The 14605-nt window shown below is 38.3% G+C and overlaps 1 protein-coding gene across 7 annotated transcripts in view; it reads left to right on the top strand.

Annotated features, from left to right (window-relative positions):
* lingo2 (leucine rich repeat and Ig domain containing 2) overlaps positions 1-14605 on the top strand; it is a 237541-nt gene that overhangs the window by 120117 nt on the left and 102819 nt on the right. The window contains exon 6 of one of the 7 annotated variants that reach the window (XR_005442042.1): positions 2388-3862. The exons of the other annotated variants lie outside the window; for them this stretch is intronic. The gene's annotated coding sequence lies outside the window, so the exon portion shown is untranslated. Of the gene's footprint in view, positions 1-2387; positions 3863-14605 lie in introns of those variants that run through there. 7 annotated transcript variants of the gene reach the window in all.

Raw genomic sequence — 14605 nt, 5'->3', positions numbered from 1 at the left:
ACCAAACAAACAACAAGAGAGACCACACAACCTTGCTCACAACAGAAAAGTATCTGCAGGTAATTGATCTGTTAGATCAAGTTCCAGTATTCTCTATTTATGTTTGCATGCTGACTGTGTACAGTTTGTGTTGAAAACATAAAATTTGGATGTAGCATAAAGGCATGCAAAATCCTCCGATGAGAAAATATTTCAGGGGGGGGGGGGGTCGTTGCTAAGACAGCATTTAGGCCTACCCGTTTTATTTACAGAGTCCTCTCCTCTAGCATGAGCTTTGCAACTTTACAACTGGTTCTGCCTAACCTCCTAATGCCTCAACCCAACAGCCAATCAGAGGCAGCGTAGCTTTTTTTCTAGTCTGCTACTCTGTGGAGTCTGAGTGTTGAACATGTGGAATCAAAGACTGTCGAACGAATTGTCTGTCGGAAAGCAAGCCTGATGTAAGACAGAAATAAGCTAGCTAAATGTTAACTGTCCTGTCAGATACAGTAATGTTGGCAATTTTATAAATTTCAATTCAAATTTTCCGTTCTCTCCCTGTGAACATGACAAAATAGGAGGAAAGACTAAATCATGCCTGCATGTGTGCTAATTCAGCAGGGAAGATATTACATTAGAAAAAATGGTACAGAGACAGGACACCCAGACACAGGACACCCAGACCACCAAACTGTTTTGTTGATTTCTCTTAAATACTGTTAAATTATCATCACATCTCGTTCTTGTGACACCAGTATGGTGCACCGCCACATCTCATGAGCTAAGTATATCGTCACACCCCTAATCTGAGCCCTTATGTCCCCACTACTTGTCAACACAAAGTGATGCCCTTGTGCGCTGGTATCTTTCTCTTGTTGCAGTAGACAAATGCGCATTATCTATAAAACATAAACTTAAATAAATACCCCTCTTACACTGACTCAGTGCTTTTCTCTGCTTGTGTATCCTTCTCACCTTTTTACCCCTGACCAGTTTGCATGCCTAAGTATAACACAGACAGGGAGGGAGTTTAGCTTTAAGATAACTAAACATTGCACCATCAGTTTATATTCACACGTCCAGCAGGTACCTACAACCATACTTTTGGAGTCCATTCTAATCCAATATAATCCAATATTTTGGATATAACTGCTCCACTACATTCACCAACTAGTTGCTAACTTTTTTTGTCTGGATTTGAGCCTGGGCGATCCCTTTTACATACACATAAGGTGCCTTCACACTGCCTTATTTGGGAATTATTACACCAATATGCTGGCTCGCTGCGCTGTGTAAAAGGTACGCTGCCGGGAATGCTGGTAGTAACAGAACCGGAACGACGTCTGTGTGAAAAGCCACAGCCGGCATGCCGGTATGTGTATTCCACGTAACTGTCTTTTTCTACACCACTGCCGGATCGCTATGTGTAAGCACACACGGTTGCGGGATATTGCCAGAATATTTTGTTCAGTTTGAATGAGCGAATGTGGCATATTGGCGGACATTCTCTCCGCGTTTATTGCTGGATCTTTAGGTGGAAGCGGCTATAGTCATTGTCATTGTCACCAAGTGATTGTTCATGGTGGGAATTGTTTGAGCCTGTGTAAATTATATAATAGAGAGTATGATCTAGGTCTGCTCCATATGACAAATGCCCTGAAATAAGATCATCTATATAAATGAAACTGAATTGAAATTAACCACAGTAATATAGAAATATTGATTATGGCAGCTTTACATATATCTGACAACTCTTGTTTGTTGGCTTCTGAGAGAACAACTTTAGACAGTGGCAAATATAAAATAGAAATGTTGTGGGAAAACCTGGGTGAAGTAAAATGATTTTACTGTAAAATTCTTAAAATATTAGTTTTTTTTGTTGAAATGCATTTGGTGACAGCATTAAAATGCTGCAGTGTGTAATTACAGTTTACATGATACGGAGAGAATCAAAAGGACACCTGCTCTGCTCAGCTTGGCAGAAAAGAAACGCCCAGGTGCTCTCTCTGTCTCTTACCTCCCTTTCTATTTCTCTCTCTCTCTCTTTATATATATATATATATATATATGTGAGTGAATGTGTGTGTGTGTGAGTGAATGTTTATGCATAGGAAACGGCGTGTGTGTGCATTTCTGTGTGCTCTAGCTGTCCCAGTGGTGCCTTGCATCGTTTTTGCCTACAAGCTAGCGACCTATTTTTCTCAGTGTTGAACGAAGTAGACATTTGAACAAAGAGAGAGGCAGAGAGAGACGAGGAAGGGGAGTGCAGATCAGTTCCTCTGCTTTTATTCAGGCCTGTGGATTAATTACCCTGTACCTAAACCCGATCCCGTGCTGTGAGCGAGACACGTTGGCATCACCCTGATCAATAATGCATTTTTCTGTCTCTCCATTTAATTTGCACGCAGGCCCCACACGCTGGCATTACCATCTCCCTGGAAAAGTGCAGGAGACACCTGATACCCAAAGTGCAACACTCCACCCCCACTCCCATGCCATGCTCCATGACACCCCCTCCCGTCTTGGTTGCTCACTGACAAATTGATTCTCTCTCAATGTGCTCTATGGGGGAAAAAAATCTCCTCAATCCTCAGCTGCAGCGTAATAAGATACATGGCATGTTGGATTAGCTCATGGGTTTGTACAAATTTGTTCCTGTTTTGGTTTAAATTGTGACACCCTCCATTACTAGGTACGGTTATTTAACAATTTAGGGAAAGGTTTAAGGAGCAAGACAGTGCAAAGTGGTAGCTTCAACTCCCGAGAGTGGTAGCATAGTTAGCACAGTGCAATGTTTGCAACTGTCGAACAAGAGTAGCTGTTAGTAGCAAGGTCAAGCTAACGAGGGAGGACAGGTAGGTCATCTGATCTTGTGTGATTTATCTGCTGTGTTTGTGTGTGTTTAGTCCTGAATTGAAAGGAGAGCCATATGTCAGGACCTTAGACTCTTGTTTTGTAAAGCTTGTGGTTTTCTGGCGTACCTAATTGAGTAGCTACTCTCTAATGTTGACCAGAGGTCTCCACACTTAGTGACCTGGAGAGCCAGTTCTGCACTTTCAATATGTCTTTGGGTTTTACTTGTGGCAATTTATGAGCAAAGTACTTGTTTTAAATCTATAGAGTGTAAGTGCATGACAGATACAGTATATACACTTGTGGATAATAGACTGTAATCAGTAAATTTCTCTTTTATTCACTCCTTGATTTATTTATTTATTTGATAATACTTTGTTCTCTACATCTTTCAGTCATTTTATGTTTGGAATATCACTTGTTAAGTAATAATTTTCGTAAATTGCAGAGTTGAAGTGAAAAGATGGAAAAGACAGATGCATGCTATGTTTAGCTCTGAAGCACAATGATTGAGTTAGGGGAGAGCTTCCGTCTCCATTGAGTAAAATCCCGTAGGCTGTGACTTTGGGTATTTTCAGCAGCGTAACTGGGACACTGGGCATGTTTATCCTCATAGAGATTGTCATTATAGAAATAGATCATCAGATTGTGATGTTTATTGCAGCTTCAGTAATATCTGCTGCTTTCCCCTCGACAGACAGCTCCGCTCGCTCATGGAGCCTCTGTGGTACAGCAGACAGACTATTACTTGTGACGTGTAACCAATTAGATGTGCTGTGGGCAGGACACAACACTATCTAATTGGTTCGAGACTACAGAGTGGTGACTAGAGACAGAGAGAGGCGGCAACATCAGAGCTGGAGTAGTTTCTTTTTTTGCTAAGTTCCTACCGTGAGTTTTGTAATCTGTTGCACCCGTACCAGACATGTCATCTATTAAAGGTGCCCTGCCCTGCAAACATTTTGTTTACATCCAGTGTTTCTTACCAAAACACATTGTTTGTATTCTTGAGATCTAACAAATGTGTTGGATGCTTATCAGATCAAAAGAGGGCATACAAAATATAATAATAAATAATCTTTATCAGATCCAAGGCATATTTAGTTGTCATTTTTTAATCTGGTCGAAAATGGCCCAGTACTTTATATCCGTCATTCGTTCTTACTGAATGCAGTGTGGTAACAGATTCAATGTGACCCCCTCTGTCTATTGACAGGTATCAGAATAGTGATGCGGCTGGCCAAGTGAAGCAGCTGCTACCATACATGTTTGGTCTGATCTGAGTGGGTGAGCAGAGAACCCTGAACCCTTTGTTGTCCTGGAATAGTCCTGTGATTGGTGACCTTGCAACATTAACAAGCAATTATATAATGTAAAAAATTAAACATATAATCTATGAGCAGGACATGAACTCAGAGGAATCCATATCTCTAAAATAGTTCACCCTATTTATCTATACTTTTTAACCTTTTTGTTGTAACTAGTTAACATGCTTGAGCCTCTTCTTCTCTCTTTGTTTGGGATGAGCTCCTCGTTCTTCATTGTTTCAAAATGTCAATCAGTAGTTTGATGTCAGGAATATGATTTATTAACATTTTTGATTTGTTTCCAGTTTGATATTTCTGTTTATGTAGTGACTTTGCATTGTAGACATTACTGTAAAATATTTAATTCTAATCCTGTCCTGAATTATTTAAAAAAAAAAAATTTTTAAAAAGCAATTATTTGTAATGAAATAGGACATAAGGACATAATCGTTATCGATAAGATCGATATTGATAACCTTTAGTATAGTAGTATTAGTTAATAATGAGTATAGTAATGAGTGAGTGGTACTGATAAAATCCTAACGATGCCCTTCTCTAATTGTAACAGCAAACCATATGCTTTGTAGTAGTTGAAGTTCACTAGACTTATCATGTACACTGTCTAAAGTATCCTGTGTATTGTTCTTTTGCACAGCATGTGGTACTGTTGTCCTTGTACCATGTCTGTTCAGTGCTTGTTCTTTAAGTTGTAATATGGCTGCACTGCTGCCACAAAGACGCACTACCAAACTGCACATTTATTGCACTGGTTAAGTGATTCTGATTTGTCAGCCCTCACATGTACCTTTGTAGTGATGCAGACTGACATCATTAGTGCACTTAGTGCTTAGGAGAATGCTGAGCCAATTAACCAGCTGCCTGACTTCTGGCAATGCGGTGAACAAATAAACTCCTCTTTCCGCTACCTTGCATCTGTGTACTTCGGCATCTCATCTCAGTTAAGTGCAATGGAATATGATTTTAATCTTTTATTATGTTTAAGACAGAAGCTTAAAATTAATTGCTGATTAAATCAACAATAACCTTATGACACAATTTGCTGCTGAATAATACCACTGTGGCAGAGGAGATAAATTAAATGGGAACATTTGTTTCCCGCATCTTCATGTTTACTTTATTGTTAAGAGCTAGTTAAGACTACATTAAAGGCATATCTATGTGTTTGATATTTATATTACTGTGCACACTCACTTTATTGTCTGCTTATTAATAAAATATTTACATTTACACAGTTTTCTGCTTAACAGACTGTATTTACAGAAATATTAGGTGATTTGTTATCTGTTATATGGGTTTGCAATTATTATTGTGACTCCTTGTTGTCATGTTTGATAGCCATTAAAGTGAACTTTTTTGACATAGACTATGGACCTTTCTGTATGTAGCTGTCTTATTAAGATACATGTCAGCAATTCGGGCACATCTCTCTATTATGTGTACTGCTGCAATACTGTGCTGTCGCTTGTGATGAAAAAAAAATCACAGTTAAACAACAGTGTAAGGACAGACTTTAGCAAACAGCTCAAATTAATGCAGTGTGATACATTTCACATACTAATTATCAGCTGATCTGTATGGTAGACGCTGTTTGCTAGCAGCTAACCATTATTATGACAAATAAAAAGTCTTCTTTGTGTTTGATGGAATGATGCAATTTATTGCAGTAAACCTGACAAACCGGAAGCACATCTCATACAAGTCAGGCCAAAAAGATAGACGCGTGAACCAGGGTGTTTAGATGGACCTGTCTGTCATGTGGATGTGGGTAGTACTTGAAAATCCTACCCTTTGGTTATTTAAAGTAAATCTATTTGTTTTAAGGCTCCTGCACAGGGAAATGCATACATGGATTCTACCTTTTTTAGCTTGTAACTCTTAACCAAATGTTTTACTTACACATGGTCTGACCAAACATATTTGTGAATATGAGCCATCCTTATAATGTATTGATAGTGTACAGGTAACTGACTAGTGTTGCTACCAGTTTTAGTTCACATTACAGAGTTACTGATTCTCTTTTTGCAGTCTGTAAAAAAAAAAAGCCATTTAAGTGCTTTATTTAATGTAGGCTAATGAAAACACAGAGAGAGTGTGTACTGCAGATGTGAGTGTTTTCTGCTTACACGTGCCTCTCAGTATTTGTCTTCATTACAGACAGAACTAGCCATAAAATCCAGACAGTTGTGTAGTTTATAAAACACACCACATTCCTGGTAAATCATATTTATGTGTGAGGTTATGTGTTGGTGTTCATGGAGACAAAGCTGGCATATCCTTGCTGTTTTGTAACAAAAAAAGCCATTTTCAGCTAGATGTGGAGACATAAACCCAGCAACCAGGGAAGCTCTGGGAGACAGTAATGTACCCTTGTAACTCAATCTCTAAGCAGACCGCTGAATGGAGAAATGTAGCTTCTTTGGCTCGCACCATTCTCTCATTCCCCTATTGTGACCTTTTTCAGTTTCCTTCCACTTAGGAACTACACTGATCCCGGAGCAGTCATTTGAGCAGTCATTTGAGCAAGAGGAAAACTGTAAAGAGATAGCAGCATAATGTTTTGCTTTCAATTATGGGGATAGCAATGCAGTGGAAGAGGTTGTAGACAGCTTTCATAGATCTAATAGATTATACCACACCAGTAAGAAAGTAAAGCCTTAGTTTAATGATACTGCGTTACTATTTTTTTCTTCAAGCAAGGTAATAGCCCTTAATAAACTGGAAACATAGATCACATCAGCTTACTTTAAAGGTAACTTCTCATCATCAAGTGGTTAGTCTTGCCATCTGAAAAATAGCATGTTATCTTTGATGCTCTAGCTACAGTATTGCTTCTTTGAACAGGAGGCAATTTAAATCTCTGGCCTTGATTAACATACCTGTTCACGCAGATTTAGCCAAATTTGAGCAATGCCTCAAGCACTGGAGTAAATAATTTGAAAGATCAACACATGGTGTAACATAGTAGCTTGTAAATATTGTAGCCCCCCCAAAGTCACTTAGATAATAAATAAGTTACAACAAAAATTCCTCCAGCTTTATTTGATATATTGCATGCATACAGAAAGGAGGACTGCTGTTCTTAGTTCGCTGAATGGCAAAGGCACCACTATAAAAGCATGAAAGCGAGTGGTACAATATCTTCCCTTCCCCCAGGGAGAATTGCTTCAGACATATTCTTTGACCTATCCCATTACTTAACAAGCGTACCAGTCAAAAGATTGATCTCTTCAAAGTTCATGAATGGTGGTTTGATTATCTTTCACACATTGATGCTGTAATAATCTCCATAAAGACAGACAGCACACACACAACCTGCCAGCATGAACTTGTCAACAAACAGAGGATTATTGGTTTTGGGTTGTGCATGTAACACACAGAGAGAGACGGTCAGATACACACCAATATTAGAAAAATTGTAGTCTTCGTTAGTAACAGTTAGACACGTCTGTACATTTTGGGTTGATCTGTGCGGCAACTATCTTTGTAAATGAGTTCTCAGTGGAACTCTAGCAGCAGATTCAGTAATAGACAGATGAATAATGAGGATTATCAGATGGATTTAATTATATCTCTTTATATTTCAATGTTTTTCTGTCATTACTTTTTTCAAATTCCTCCCCAGTGCCGTGCTCTCCTCCTAAATTTGTGCCAAAAACACTATTTGTGTTTTCTGAGGTCAGGTGTTTCAGCTGTGTACTGCAAGGCGCTTTGATGGAGAGATGAGTGACAGAGGGTGCAAGGTGTTTTTTGAGATTGGATGTGGCATGACATTGCCTGGCACTGATAAGAACCATTTTTTGCAGTTGTGTCATTTGTTAAAATAAGCTGATGGCAGAAAAATAAACATCAGTGTAACATCTGTCATTGCCAGTCTTTTGATTGACACACTGCAATTAAAGTTGTATAAAACCTGCAGGCTTAAATGTTAAATGTACGAACATGCTCATCATTTGTCTTTTGTAAATCTTCTAATTGTTTAAAGAATGGGGTGTGAAAATTGTTGCGAATGTAATATGAAATATGCAAATCAATACACATTTTTTGTAGTATAGTAGTAATAGTTTGGACCTGACCTAAATTAAAAGCCAGTAGACACAATGAATGTCACTTTTGTGGGTGGAAATGTGCAAACATAATGGGGAGCAAAAAACAACCTTTTTCTGCCGAGGTGTGTTCAGCAGTACACATAAACCAAATGAAGCATTTCTATTGATTGTCACTTCCTTGGATTCCACTGTTTGGGAAGGAGAAGGAGAGTCTCCCTCTGTTAGCTGACACGGCTCATTGTTCACCATGGACTAATAAAGAGCTTTACTGGAGCCTTTATGCATTCTCTGTGGCTAGTGACAGACTGATGACAAGCCTTAAAGATGGAAGCCATTTCACATTTAAACAATAACAGATGGACAGTCTTACACAGTGAATTGCTTCAGCAGACATAAACCAGCATGCAGTATTATTTCAAATAACTTGGATGCCATTAACTATGTTTGGTTTTATATATTTGTATTGCTATCAGGCTTACTTCATATAGATGTATTTCTTGCCCAAATACATTGAGACTAAAGACCGTTGTTTTTGTAAGTTTGACTTTACATAATATCTGTATGTTACACAGTCTATGGTGTAAATATTTATTTTGATTAGTGCAGGGCAACGATTAAAATTTTTAATCGCGATTAATCACAGAATTTTTGTGCAAAATTGAATAAAGAATTTTAAAGTACTGTATTTAATTTAAATGTACTACTATATGCCCTATGCACAAATGTGCAATCACATGTGGTTTGCAAACACTTTAAACAAATGGGTTGCTTTATACCAGAAGTATTCCTTTTACACAGTAGCAATAAAATATTTCTTATAAATCTCAAACATTAATGTAATCAATTCAGACATTAAACCAAAGCTATTTGCCACTGCCAGGGGATTACCTTTTGTCTAGCTTGTTAAAAGAAGTTCCCATCAGAGTCCAGTTTTCTTGTTTGTTTTTTCTTAACAGGTATCAGCAGAAACATTTTCTTTTATCAGGGAGCAGCATTACAGTCTATGTTCAGTAGCAACTCTCTCTTCTTAGAGTGAGATGAAGTGTTGCGGTTGTGCTCTCCTCACGCACATGCCCGCCTGCTGCCGAAGTTGAATTGTCTTGAACTTCTCGTACGCAATGCGCAGGACAAATCATTGGGAGAGAGACTGATCCTCGCTGTTTGTGAGTTTCCAGAATCTATTACTCTTTACTAAATAGTTATCAGGACCTCAATAGGAGGGAATTCGCAATGACAGAACATTCCTGCAAAACTAGATGTAGGCCTATCAGGTAAAGTTATGTATAATTTTAACTAAATAGACTACAGCTGTGTAGGGCACAGAAGCCATTGCTGTGGTTACTCTCCATAGAGTGCCTGTCGTTTACTCCCTTTCTGTTCACCTGAGAAATGCAGAGCAACCCCGCAGGCCAAGCAACGAAGTTGTGATTTTAAGAACGTTTCCAAGATCAACATCTTCCCCAATACTAATCAGCATGCAGCTTTCCACTTCGCTATGGCATGTAGTTGTTTGCTTGTCTTGCTTTTGTTTATCTACTTCTCCCACACGCTGCATCCAACGTAGTCTGTCGAAGCCTCCCTTCACTGCTTGTTTGGGTGGGTGATTTGCAGGCTGATCAACATCCCACCCCTCCAGTGAATTGTTTGACTGTATGTGTATTCAGAGACAGTGATCAACGGACCTTCAAAATAATGATGATGATAATAATAATAATAATAATAATAAAAGTTGTGTTAACGTGAGATAAAATAATTGTCGGCGTTAATTAATTAATACATTAACGCGATAATAACGCGTTAACTTTCCTAAGTACTCATAATCATTTATGCAGAAGAATTACTGTAGGTTTACTCACACATTGTCATTCGGTTTTCTGGTTTGCACATATACTTTTTTTAGGGGCATATGCGAGGGAAATACTCTGTAGAGCAACGCATCATCATTCTTCTTCTTCTTTTTTTATTGTCTGCTACCTGCTTTGATGGAGGGGAATATAGCAAACATATTAAATACGCCCAGCTGACTTTTTTTTTTGGAAAGGTTCAATATACGGGAGCTTTACGGAAAATATTTAAATGGGATAACAGCGGGATAAAACTGTAAAATACGGGAGAATCCCAGAGAAAACGTGAGGATTGACAGGTATGCATAACATAGCAAATGGCAGTTTCATGGGGGAAGTTAGCACATACAGTAAGCAGATGACCATAACAGCTTCCACCGCCTTTGTATTTACTGAATCATGGAGTCAAGGGAGTCAGGTAGTAGGATTGTAAGTTCCTTAGCTGAAAAGCCACAAGTTCATCATAATGTCAGTGTCCTTGAGTAAGACACTGAGCTCTACCTGCACACCAACCGGCAGATTCTCAATATAAGTTTAATGGTCTGTAATGAGAATTTTTAGCTCCCTTTGACCCACTCTACAGAGAGCAGAAACCAAGCCTTCAGATAAAACCTTGACCTTTATGCTTTGTTCCTCCTTGGTAATTACAAGTACAAGAAAAAGAAAAACTGAGTCAGTCCATTCATTAAGGATTTCATGTCAGTGCATCCTCACTGTTGGTTTGGATTGTAAGATTTCTTTTTTGTGTCACAAACTAAAAAGGAATGTGTTACTTTACATAACAAACATACTCTGTAACCTTTACATTTTTAGACCATTCTGGTTTAAGTATCCCTTGGCCAGCAGCACTATAGCCACTTGACTTGCATTGTATATGTAGATTGTCACTTTAGTCGTCTGTGATTGTCAGCATACTGTAGCTAGCTGCTGCATTTTCAGGGGTTTAGAGATGCTTTCAGAATTTTCCCTGTGGTAGCACAATCATGCAAAACCGATGCACACAAGAATGCACTAATTATTTTACTAGATAATAAAGTGCATTGTTTCCTTTGTTATTAGCTGTGAAATTGCATGTGGAAATGCATTTGTGAACAGAAACATTAATTAGATCTGGAAGGAAAAACTAGCATTGCTATGCAGGGAAATTTACATGCAGATACAGAGATAGAAAGACAGACAAACTGACAGGTAGATGCACAGAGAGCTTTTTTCTATGTACAATTTCAGAACATTTAAGTGATTCTCAATCCCAGCATGCCTCAGCCTGCCACTGCCATGACAGATGCTCCAAAATTGAATATAGATTTCGGTGAGCAAGGCAGGCGTGCCTGATGAATCTCAATTTGCTGCTGTCCATATTTCATAGTCACCACTATGGATAGCTCAAGGGGAGGCAGTGAGAGCACTTTGGCTGCACCTGCCAAACTGTCAGTTGGCTAGTGTCGAATGATGATCGGTACTTCATAAAAGCCCATATTTATCTCACACTAATTCATGCCCTACATCATTTTACCACCAAAATGTACATCCGTGAATAGGGGGACAGGATTAGATATTGAAAAGACATGCTTCAATTTTTGTCAACTGCACAGATCTTAAGAAGCCCACATGATGACACTTGCTTAGCAGTAGAAGATTGTAGAAATGGTGTACAGTAGCTTGAGGGTGGGACAAATGTAGAGGGGGGTGGAGGTGCTTTGGGTGCTGTGTTCCTGGTAGTCTATTTCTAGCTTAGTTTGAAGTACTTATAAAATGGCACTCGATGCTATTGTTTTGCAATGGAATGCTCTTGTGGAGAATCATTGCCTTTTAAAATGATGACTATTTGATCAAATGTCTGTGTTAGAGCTGCTTAACTTTGCTTAACTAATTTTAATCAAAATAGCTGTTTGTTTGCATATATAATCAAGTTTATGACACCTTGTGTGTACATCACAATGCAGTTGACCATTTTCCAAAACATATATACAGTTTCTTTTAGACTTAAGAATGCATTTCTCTCTCTGTTACCCACTATATTTTATGCTGTTCATTTCAGTACAGTATAAAATCCAGCCCTCTTTAGAACACGCTTTTAAAGTCCTTCACCACTAAATAATGCATCAGAGGGACCACAGAAAGTCTACTATGATGTCATTAATCAGCAATCAGTCATATAACTAAATGTTGCAGTATACCAAAAGAAATGTAGCACATTATGCAACATAATAAGCACAGAGAAAAAGAACAAAGCAGGAAAGACAATATAGCATGTTTGAAACGCAGTGCCATGGCAGCTGAATTATCATAGCTTTTTATTTTTTTATTCGTTTTCCATTTTACAATGCAGCTATTTGGATAATGCTTAACTTTTAGGCTTGTTTTTGTAATTAAAAAACATGCAGCTAGACAGAAATCTAGTCCATTTACGAAAGTGCATACACAAAGTGAAATGATGTAAACCCCAGGTTGAATTTAAATTACTTAAAATTACAAAAAAAAGCATTTCACAAATCGTTTTATAAATTTAGTAATGTTTTCATTACAGAAACAAAACAATGAAATGGAAATATGAAATTGCAGGTCAAAGTTTTATTAACAGCTTAATTGTACATATTAAGTGTAAATGTAGGTAATTACTGTATTAATTATTTCATGCATCAATAATTTAATCAAAAATAATTGAACACTGAACTTATCTTTAATAATTAAGCTAGCATAGTAGAAGTGCCATTCAACACAAGCATACCAATCCTACCTGCAGTCACCCAAGCCTGGCAACCAAAGGCTTGAGCAGTAATTTAAAGCCTTGAGGGCAATGGGCACTCAGATATTTGTTATATGTAATGATCAATGATACTGTAGCTTTAAAACATTACTCCTTCCGACTCCTCAGTCAGCTGTAAAGTTTATGATACTGTAATTGAATCTAGTCCCCCACAGGGAAAATATCAGACAGTTGCTCAAATCGCCATGTAAGAAATGTAGATACAGACAGACATGAACTGTATCCGTCAAAATAAGTTACGTCACATAGCGGGAATCAAAAGATATGGAAATAACCATAACCTATAGCACCAAATACTGTTCCTGAACCACTGTTTCTGCTGTGTGCTCTGGTGCTTCTTTTCTGTAATAACTACCATTGTACATGACAGACTTTGTTATTTTTAACCTTTGGAGTGAATTGCATGATGCCACCAGGGGGTGCAGGAGACGGCAGAGTTTTCTAGCATAATTAGAGTAGACAAGCTACATGTGTCTGTGTGTGTTGCCGCATCTCATTAAGACGAGGTATGGGCCACTGAGCCGGCTAAGAGGAACGGATAGGGAGCATGTGGTGGTGTAGTTTCCTTCACCGCAAACGCAGCCGCATGCCTTTTTCCTCTTCTCTCAGGAGTCACGGTCAGGCCCCTGGAGCCCAGGCCAGTCAAAACGGTTCCACTTGATGCAAAAGCCCTTAAGGAGCTCACTGCACACAGACACTAAACACAATCAATGTGTGTGTAAATGCACATAGCAGATAACATTGAGCATGTGCACACAAACAGAATATGTTGTTATTACAGCAAATTGGAATCCTATGGAAGAAAATGAAACACATTTTTCTGATGAATTATCTGAATGCCAATAGCTATGGGAACATGAATACTCATACATGCATGCAAACAGATCTCTCCTTGATGTGCTGATGACAAACATCTAGACATCTATAACTTGGGACTTATTTTGCCAGTTTTCGCTATCATAGCAATATTGATTGTGTTCCACATTTTATTTATTTATTTCACTGTAGAGCCTTTTGTTGCTTCACTTTTCTGGCAGAGCTGCTCTCTAGCACACACTTAAGGGCCAAAGCAAGCTTTAATGATTGATGAAAGTAGTCCTTTCAACCCAATGTTACACACCTTGAAATGCACTTCTTTGAAAAAATATAATTGAACAATTATCCTGACATTTCAGTTGTATAAGTCCATTTGATTCTCTTTAACGTGTTTATTTTTACAAGTGCCAGTCATCTGCTGTAGATGATGAAGAAGCCTTTTTCTTGCTTCAGCCTACTTTACTTAACTTTATTGAACGCCCACATAAACATTTTTTTAATTAAAAGAGCTCCATCGGATCTTTATTTTTTTAGATGAGTTGAATGTGTTACTGCAAATTTAACTCTATAAGTTTAGATTTGTTACACCTTGAACTGCTGCTTGTGTTGACACATTGCAGCAATTTGTGATGCCAGTTGGTAGATAACGCGCCAGTAAGAACCCCACAAATCCTTGAAACTACCCTTTAAAGATTGATGTGAACTTACCCAGAGGGCAGTTTGTTTTTACAGTACATCCGATAGTACTTTAGAGCTGCATCAGAGTTCTGGAGCCCATCTGAGTTAAAATAACATAAAGTCACAATATACACAAGTTGCATAGAGATGATTGGAAAATTGCATGTAGCAGGTCTCTTCGCAGTGTAGGGGTTGTTATGGTGGCTTTAGGAGGCACAGCTTTTGCAAAAGCCTCACAAAATTTCCATCTCAGGCAGCAGCAACCAGCAGTGGCACCCTCAGCACTAACTCTGA

The sequence above is a fragment of the Micropterus salmoides genome, unplaced genomic scaffold (assembly GCF_014851395.1).
Source record: "Micropterus salmoides isolate LMB-PRFRI ecotype aquatic unplaced genomic scaffold, ASM1485139v1 Ms_hic_scaffold_5, whole genome shotgun sequence".
NCBI lineage: Eukaryota > Metazoa > Chordata > Actinopteri > Centrarchiformes > Centrarchidae > Micropterus > Micropterus salmoides.
The sequence above is the reverse complement of the archived record's forward strand: the minus strand, read 5'-3'. Positions and strand labels throughout refer to the sequence as shown.